Here is a 9,848-nt window from a genome sequence, read left to right as displayed (position 1 = left end):
TCATCAAAATTAAAGATAAAATTCAAATTAAACTAGGAATTGAATTCCAATTAAAATCCAATTAATCATTTAACACTTTAATAATTTAGGATTTAAGTAGCATGTTAATGCCAAATGAATTTTTCACTTCTTTAATTAAACCGATGTTATCTAGATGAAATAAAATTCACCTACATCATATTAAAGACAAAATTCAAACTAGGAATAGGATTCCAATTAAAATCCATCCAATTATTATATATGTAATTTTCGAAAATTTTAAAGGTTTAAAACAATTGAAAAACTCATGTCTTTTCCTTAGGTATATATCTAGGAAATAATTCCATAACACACCAAATAAAATATAGACAATTTTCAATTAAACCTTAAAATTAAAACATGAAAGCATATAGTGAGAATATTCTTTAAAATTCCATCCAATTATGGAAAAGCCAAAAATTAGATCAATCAAATATTGAATTTCCTTATGTTAATTACCATGATATTATCTAGATGGAAACAATCCACCAAAATCAACTAATTAACAAATTAAATCAATTTATTTGACCTAATTATTCCAATTGGCAAATTTTTAAAGAAGGCAATTATTCTCTTTTAAATTAGAATCTTGACTTAATTGCAAAATCATTCTAATTCCCACAAGATATTTTAATTATTCTAGGTTTAGGATTTTAAACCACAATTATAAATAGCTTGCGCCTTAAGAAACGAAAACATGAAAAACGAAGAGCGAGACGACGCAACGACGCAACCCAAAACCCTAATTAGGGTTTGGGCCGCCACGGGCCTCGCAGCAGCCGCTGCTGCCGCGTCCGAGCCTCCGCCGCCTCCTGCGTCTGCCGCCGCTGCTCCCACTGCAGCGGCGCTGCCTCTGCCGCTCCCACTGGAGCAGCCGCCGCCCGCTGACCGCCGCCGTCTCTGCTGCTCCGTTGTCTAGAACACCGCGGCTGCTGCCCTAACCGAAGTCAGGGCCGCCGCTGTCCTTCGGAGCTGCTGTTCGCCGACGATGCAGCTGCCTGCCGCTGCCCGAAGACGACGACGCCGCTGCTGCTGCCCGCCGTCGCCCGAAGACGACGACGCCGCTGCTGCTGCGTTCTGGAGCTGATCGCCGCTGCCGACACACGGCTGTGCAGCCGCTGCCCGGCGCTGCTGTCCGAAGACGATGCAGCGGCTGCCGGAGCTGCTGCCCGCCGCCGTCGCTGACTCCTCCGACCAGCCGTAGCCACCGCCGCCTTTTCTCACCAGATCTGGATCGGCGATCCCCGATGAAGGCAGCCCGGTTCTTGAACACATCTAGGGTTTAAACCCTTGCATTCATTTATTCGTTTTTCAATTTTAATCAACTTGATTCATCGCGGTCGCTTCGCTTGACCGCGATCTTAAATCTTAATTAATCGTTTCTTAATATGTAACAATCTTTTATGTTCATATCAAATATGCATATTTAAACATCTAGCATTTAGCAATTTAAATTATTCTTGCATATTAAGAACATAAAACTATAGATCTATGAATACTTGCTTAGATCTAGAATATTCTTGTGAAAAACTCAAATAAAATTCGAGATTCATAATATTCTTTCATCGATCCAAGTATTCAATCATGGACCACTTTATTTCTTGATTCAAAAACATATATTCACTTAAACACATACATATATGTAATCAACAAACATATAATCTAGTACATATTACTTAGAATATATAGATCTAATGATGTTCATCATAGATCTAGAATATTTTTGTGAAAAACTTGAATAAAATTCAAGATTCATAATATTCTTTCATCGATCTAGAACATCATATCATAGATCCAAAAATTAAAATCAAGAAAAACATAGATCCAACACATATTGCATTATTTTCGAAAATCCCAAGTTTCCACACTATAATTTTCGAAAAATTCAATTAATCAAATACATAATCAGAGCCTAAAAATTGGCTCTGATACCAGTTGTTGGGACTACCGCAGCGGAAGACACGGAAACCAAACAGGTCCTAGAACGGATCTATTTAGGTGATTATGCATTCGACTCCAATTTCATGCAATAACATAGATCTATAGATATAACATCAAATAAACACATAATCATGCATATTCGATGTAGATTCGATTGTTACCTCATAATCCATCATTGGATTGACGTTGCTAGCTGCACCACCCGGAGATCCTTGGTTTATCGACCACGAATCTTCCGTACTATTCCCTCGTCCTTGATTCTCCATCCGTGTGGGCGGATCTTAGAAAACCAATTAAATAACTTTGAATGGATCTAGGGAAAACCAATACAAACACCAAATTGTCTAGATCTAATCCTATGAATTAGGATAGATCAAGAACAATAATCAAAACCCTAATTCTCCCACAACTATGGCTCGAAAATCGAGACCAAGAGAAGGAAGGAGGCGCCGATTTCAAGGCTAGGGTTAGGGTTTTGTGTTGTCTTGGATTGTGTGCTAGGGTTTCCCTTTCATTCATTATTTATAGTGGACCTTATTGGGCTAGTAAGGGGATCCATGGAATGACTTAAGTGTTGGGCTCACCCATTAGATAAATTACTAATTAAATCAAATGACCCATGATTTAATATATTATCAATGGAATATTATTTTATTCCACTAAAGAATAATATTGCACTCCCACTTAAATCACCAAATTACAAATAACTTGGGTCCATTTTATTTTATAATATTTTCCGCGTTTAAGATTATCTTGATCCATCAATTTAATTCTTTTGTCTGCTATGTGACTAGAATTAAATTAATTCTCCAAAGAGTTTTTCTAGTTTGAAACTTTATTTATTATTCGTGGAATAAATTCCAACTGCGCAGATTTCTGAATAATAAATTCCTCTTTCAAACACCTCATTGGGGATCACCCTTTTAGGGATTTAATCATACCACACTGGGCACGCGAATTCTATGAAATAATATTCCAATACCTTCATGTTATTCAATTACTACCACCCAAGATATCATGAACTTGAGTTACGTACAAACTCTCACATATTGATAAGTCAAAGTGGCGTTTGATTGAATAAACAATATTGATATTAATATCATAGACTAGAAAATACTAAAACTTTCTGAAATATATTCTTTCAGTAGATAGCAATAAAGAATACATTTCGGATTAGATCCTTTCAGTGCTTTACCACACCGGTGTTACTAATCTCATCTTAGGTAAGAGAGAATTATCACAAACACCGCAACCGTTCCAATAGGTAGCCAAAGCCTATCTAGGTTGTGAATACGTTTTTCTTCTTACTAGATCTGGCCAAGTCCCCTACTGGAAAACTCATGAGGAGATTCATCGAATTTCCCTACTTGACCTTCTTAGTAAAAAGCCTTAGACTTGTTTATCATATTTCAATAATAAACCATTTATATTATATTATTTATTCTCATAAATAGGTAAACAAGTGGATGTGGCGTTTCTCGTATACATGCACAAACTGACTGTACAAAGGCATGTACGCTCGAAGCATCTTTTAGTATACAAACCCCAACACTCACCCCGTTGATTAACCCTTAATATCGAAGTCTCCTTCTAATATGTTTAGATTAACTCCATAGAACAAAAGACCCAAGCCCTCACTAAGGTTCCCCTCTCTCGAGTGTAGATTATCAAAGTGATGCTCACTCTTTTATCAAACCTAGATAGGTATCTCTCGATTACAACTATAAAGGTAAACAAACTCAATTGGTAGCTAAGCAATTGAATTGAAAAGGCACAAGAATGAACAAAGGAATCACAAGAGCTAAGCAATCAAAAGAAGTCCTTGAATTAATCACAAACATCCATTGTAGTTTTCACCAAAACTCCACAATAAATTTAGCTACTCATGTTCTTCATGAAAATCAAACTAATGGATTCAATCAAATACATAAAAGAAAGCAAATAGATACTCCTGTGGAACGATTCTATGGATTAGAGACTCCAATCTCTCGATTTGTAGTCTTCAATCTTCAAATCTCTCTTCAAAGTGTTCTTGGGGAAGTGTGGAATGTGTGGTAGGCGGTAGAGTGTTGAATTCCTATGAACCCTAGGCGTTTTCCCTTTAATCTTCCATAAAAAATCGCGTTTTTGCCAAAAGAATACGCCAAAATAGCGTACCCGGCCGGGTGGAATTATAAAGAGCAAAATTCACCCGGCCGGGTGGTCATTTTCGACCCCTTTCTGGCCATTTCCCGCAGAATTACAGTACCCGGCCGGGTGAATTTACAGTGTAATAATTCACCCGGCCGGGTGTAAGTTTCTGGATAGCGCAGTGTTCTTGTAACGGCCATAACTTCTTCTACCAAACTCCGATTGAAGCGTGCAAGATACCCACGCGAAGCTCTTTCGAAGACGAAGAGATTGATATGCATTATGGGCTGATTGGACTTCAAAATCTCCAGTAAATATTGTCTCAAAGCAAGGCTGCTGCACATCCACATATTTTGTACCTTTTTCTACACATTCTTAACAAAATGGTCAACATACCAATATAATAGAGAAGTATATATAAACATGTCCAATAATAGACAAAATATGATCAAATTCATACATAACCACCCTCTAAAACCATGTAAAATCCAAGTATATCAATCATATAAGTATGGAGGTGTGGAGTCCACGCTTATTTGAATTCATTATGATAACAGATGAAGGGGGGTCCGGGGGCAGCGCCCCCGGGTAGCGGGGTCCAAGGGGCAGAGCCCCTGGCTGGGGTCGAGCTGGTTTGCAAATTCATCCGAAAATGTAATTTCTGAAAGTCAAAGGTCTAGTTTGCAAATTTCGAAAACTTTTGAAAATCAGTTAAATTCGGTTAAGAATTTAACAGATGCAACCTTTCAAAATTAACAGATGCGACCCTTCATCTTGTTTATGAACTGATCATTTATTTTGGTTCAATCTATCTCGAATATACATACGAAAGTTCAGTTCTTCTTCTGAATTTTATTCGATCAAATATTTTGGTAGAACCACCGAAATTGATTTGATCTGAAAGTGATTTATCACGAATTTCAGATTATCCGTTTGATTATGTTCAATATTTGTGTTTCTCCCTAACAAAGATCAAATCAATCGGAAATGTCGAACAAGGAAACGATGAAGGAAGGAGCGAAAGGTTTCGCGAAGTTGGATAAATTTGCTGGCCAAGATTTCAGACGCTGGCAAAAGAAGATGCATTTCATGCTGACGAATCTCAAGGTTGTGTACGTTCTGAGTACTCCCATGCCCGAGGCTGTTGAAAATGAAACTCTGGAACAGACGAGGAGGCGGATGAAGTGGGAGAACGATGACTACATATGTCGTGGTCACATCTTAAACGGTATGTCTGATTCTCTGTTTGATGTGTATCAAAATGTTGAGTCTGCTAAGGAATTGTGGGATTCCCTCGAAGCCAAATATATGGCAGAAGATGCCTCTAGCAAGAAATTTCTTGTTGGTAACTTTATTAACTATAAAATGGTTGATACGAGGCCTGTCATGGAACAATACAACGAATTGTTGAGGATATTGGGACAGTTTTCCCAATATGATATGAAAATGGATGAATCCATTTCTGTCTCTAGCATTATTGATAAACTGCCACCATCTTGGAAGGATTTTAAAAATAATCTGAAACATAAGAAGGAGGAGTTGAATTTGGTCGAACTTGGACATGATTTCCAAATTGAACAGTCCATACGTGAAATGGAAGAGGGTGAATCCTCAAAGGCTGGTAAAGAGAAACGTAAGTTTCAAGGGAAACGGAAGTTTCAAGGGAATAACAGTAAGGATGGGAATAAGAAGCCTAAACTGACTTGCTGGAAGTGTGGCAAATCCGGGCACTTCAAGAAGGATTGTAAGTCTGGAAAGGGTGGAGGAAAAGGGAAAAACGAGGCTGGTTCAAGTGGATCCAAGGATCCTGAAAAGCAATCAGGTTCGTTTTTTGTACCTAATGATCATTATGTTGAGAATTATTATGCATCAATAATCTCTGAAGCATTTTATGTGCAGGATGATGATCTTTCATGGTGGATTGATTCGGGTGCAACATGTCATGTATGCAAGGATCGTCAATGGTTCAAGGACTTTAAACCAATTGAAGATGGATCTTCCTTGAAGATGGGCAATGTTGCAATTGAACCAATCAAAGGATCTGTTAGCCTAGTATTTACCTCTGGAAATTCCTTATTGTTAGAAAATGTTGTATATGTACCTGGAATTCGTAAAAACTTAGTTTCTGGTATTGTATTGAATAGTTGTGGCTATAAACAAGTGTTAGAAAGTGATAAATACATTCTGTCAAGGCATGGTAATTTTATTGGTTTCGGTTATCTATGTGGCATGTTTAAGTTGAATCTAGATGTCTCTTTTGTTAATAATTCTGTTTGCATGACTTCTACTAGTATTAGTAATCATGTTAGTAAATCAGAATTGTGGCATGCTAGACTTGGACATGTACATTATAAGAGATTGAAAGATATGTCGAAAATGAGTTTAATACCAGCATTTGAGTTGAACAATGAAAAGTGTAAAACTTGCATGTTAACTAAAATAACTAGACAACCTTTCAATAAGAATGTCAATAAAGTTACTAAGGTATTAGAACTTATACATAGTGATTTGTGTGATTTTCATTCGACTCCATCACTTGGTAATAAAAAGTATGTAGTTACTTTTATTGATGATGCTACTAGATTTTTCCATGTCTATCTATGCCATTCAAAAGATGAAGCTCTTGATAAATTTAAAATCTTTAAAGAAAGTGTAGAGCTTCATCATGGTGTGAAGATTAAAGCTCTTCGCACTGATAGGGGAGGTGAGTATTATGATCCAGCATATTTTGAATCTACTGGTATAATACATCAGACGACTGCTCCATATACACCACAACAAAATGGTGTAGCTGAAAGAAAGAATAGAACGTTGAAAGAAATGATTAATTCAATGTTGTGTTATTCTGGCCTAAGTGAAGGATTTTGGGGTGAGGCTATGTTAACAGCCTGTTATTTGTTGAATAGAGTTCCTAATAAAAGGAACAAGATAACCCCTTATGAACTTTGGCATAAGAAACCACCAAAACTGAGTTATCTCAGAGTTTGGGGTTGTCGAGCAGTGGTAAGACTAACTGACCCTAAAATGAAAACCATAGGTCAAAGAGGTATAGATTGTGTGTTTCTTGGCTATTCTGAAAATTCTGTTTGTTATAGGTTCTATGTAATAGAACCCAATGACTATGTATCTGTGCACTCTATTATTGAGTCAAGGGATGCTGATTTTGGCCATGAGGATAGATTCACGTCTATACCTAAACCTGGAGACATGACTGCAAGGTCTAGTAACTCTGGTGTAACTGAAAAAGTGATTGATACACCTCCTAATGCTAGGAGAAGTGGTAGAGCAAGAAAAGCTAAGTCTTTTGGAAATGATTTCCAATTGTACTTACTTGAAGGATCAAGAAATGAAATTAATTTTCAATATCAATATTGCTTTACTATTGGTGATGATCCAAGGACCTACAAAGAAGCTATGGCTTCAAGGGATTCTGCATTTTGGAAAGAGGCAATCCAAGAGGAGATGGATTCTATAATCCAAAATGGTACTTGGATACTAACTGATTTACCACCTGGTTGTGAAGCTTTAAATAGTAAATGGATCTTCAAAACGAAGATAAAGGTAGATGGAAGCATAGACAAATATAAAGCCAGATTGGTTATTCAAGGCTTTAGACAAAAGGAAGGAATTGATTATTTTGACACCTATGCTCCTGTTGCTAGGATTTCCACAATTAGATTATTGTTAGCACTTGCTGCTATACATAATCTTGTAATTCACCAAATGGATGTTAAGACTGCATTCTTGAATGGTGAATTGAATGAAGAGATTTATATCAAACAACCAGAAGGCTTTGTCATGCCTAGTAATGAACATAAGGTTTGTAAATTGGTAAAATCTCTTTATGGACTAAAGCAAGCCCCCAAACAATGGCATCAGAAGTTTGATGACGTGGTGTTGTCTAATGGTTTTGTATTAAACCAAGCAGACAAGTGTGTATATAGAAAATTTGATGCTACCGGTAAAGGGGTTATCATTTGCCTATATGTGGATGACATGTTGATCTTTGGTACTGACCAAGATCAAGTTGATAAAACTAAGGAATTTTTGTCATCTAAGTTTGAGATGAAAGACATGGGGAAGGCTGATGTGATTCTTGGAATTAAGATCACACATGGAGAATAAGGAATTTCCATTTCTCAATCACATTATATTGAGAAGGTGTTGGAAAAGTTTAACTTCAAAGATTGTTCTCCAGTTAAGACTCCTTTTGATCCTAGTGCAAAACTCGTGCCTAATAAAGGAGTTGCTGTGAATCAGCTTGAATATTCAAAGGCTATTGGATCACTAATGTATGTTATGATTAGTACTAGACCCGATATAGCCTTTGCAGTTGGAAAATTGAGTCGATATACTCATAATCCAAGTTTAATCCATTGGCAAGCAATGAATCGAGTATTTAAATACTTAAAAGGAACCATGGATTATAAGTTGACTTATTCTGGATTTCCTTCTGTTCTTGAAGGTTATTCGGATGCAAGTTGGATCACCAATATGGAAGATCATTCTTCCACAAGTGGTTGGGAATGGCTAAGAAATCTAATATATGAAATTCCATTGTGGCCTAAACCGATATCACCTATATCTATCAGATGTGATAGTGCAGCTACCTTGGCTAAGGCATATAGTCAAGTGTATAATGGAAAGTCAAGACACTTAGGTGTTAGACATAGCATGATTCGTGAACTTATTATGGATGGTGTGATATCTGTGGAGTTTGTGAGAACTCATGATAACTTAGCCGATCATTTAACCAAAGGGTTAAGTAGAGATCTTGTGCACAAATCGGCTATAGGGATGGGATTAAAGTCCACTACAAATCTCTGATATTAAGATACCCAATTCCCATTTAGTATGACACTAGATGCAGAATTCAATGTGGAAGACTTAATATTTGGAGATTGGAACACATTTGAAAATCGTCCCAAGGTATGTGTTCGGACCTACAAGTTAAGAAGGTTGAATGTATATATTCTTAATAGTTCTTTTGAAAAATTGCAAATGTAGGTGCAAGAATAAAGGAGCTACCTATATAAGCATGAAGTTTAGCCGCTTCAAGAAGCTGGGACTTGGTTTCGACATGTTTATGAAGGATAAGGACATAGGCTAGTAAAATATAGTGTCAAGATAGAACATATTCGTATGTAAACTTTTGTGTACATTATCTTCGTGTATTCAATGTGAGTTCCAGGGTTCAATCCTTAGAGACACCCGGGTATTCGAATATTTGAAATGTGTAATGTACTAAGGTGGAATTCAATCGTTACGATATTTCATTTATGCAAAAGTTTGAATGTTTGAGATGACTTACTTTAGTTAATCAAGGATTGCACTAAAATAGAGGAGGAATGTTGGATATTTTTGTGTAATTGGATTAACTTGATTGATCAGTATTATCATAATGATACATCATATAAGTATGGAGGTGCGGAGTGCACGCTTATTTGAATTCATTATGATAATAGATGAACGGGGTTCCGGGGCAGCGCCCCCGGGTAGCGGGGTCCAAGGGACAGAGCCCCTGGCTGGGGTCGAGCTGGTTTGCAAATTCATCCGAAAATGTAATTTTTGAAAGTCAAAGGTCTAGTTTGCAAATTTCGAAAACTTTTGAAAATCAGTTAAATTCGGTTAAGAATTTAACAGATGCAACCTTTCGAAATTAACAGATGCGACCCTTTATCTTGTTTATGAACTGATCAATTATTTTGGTTCAATCTATCTCGAATATACATACGAAAGTTCAGTTCTTCTTCTGAATT

Source organism: Salvia hispanica, chromosome 3 (assembly GCF_023119035.1).
Source record: "Salvia hispanica cultivar TCC Black 2014 chromosome 3, UniMelb_Shisp_WGS_1.0, whole genome shotgun sequence".
In the NCBI taxonomy this organism is placed as follows: Eukaryota; Viridiplantae; Streptophyta; class Magnoliopsida; order Lamiales; family Lamiaceae; genus Salvia; species Salvia hispanica.
Note: the sequence above shows the minus strand (reverse complement) of the source record.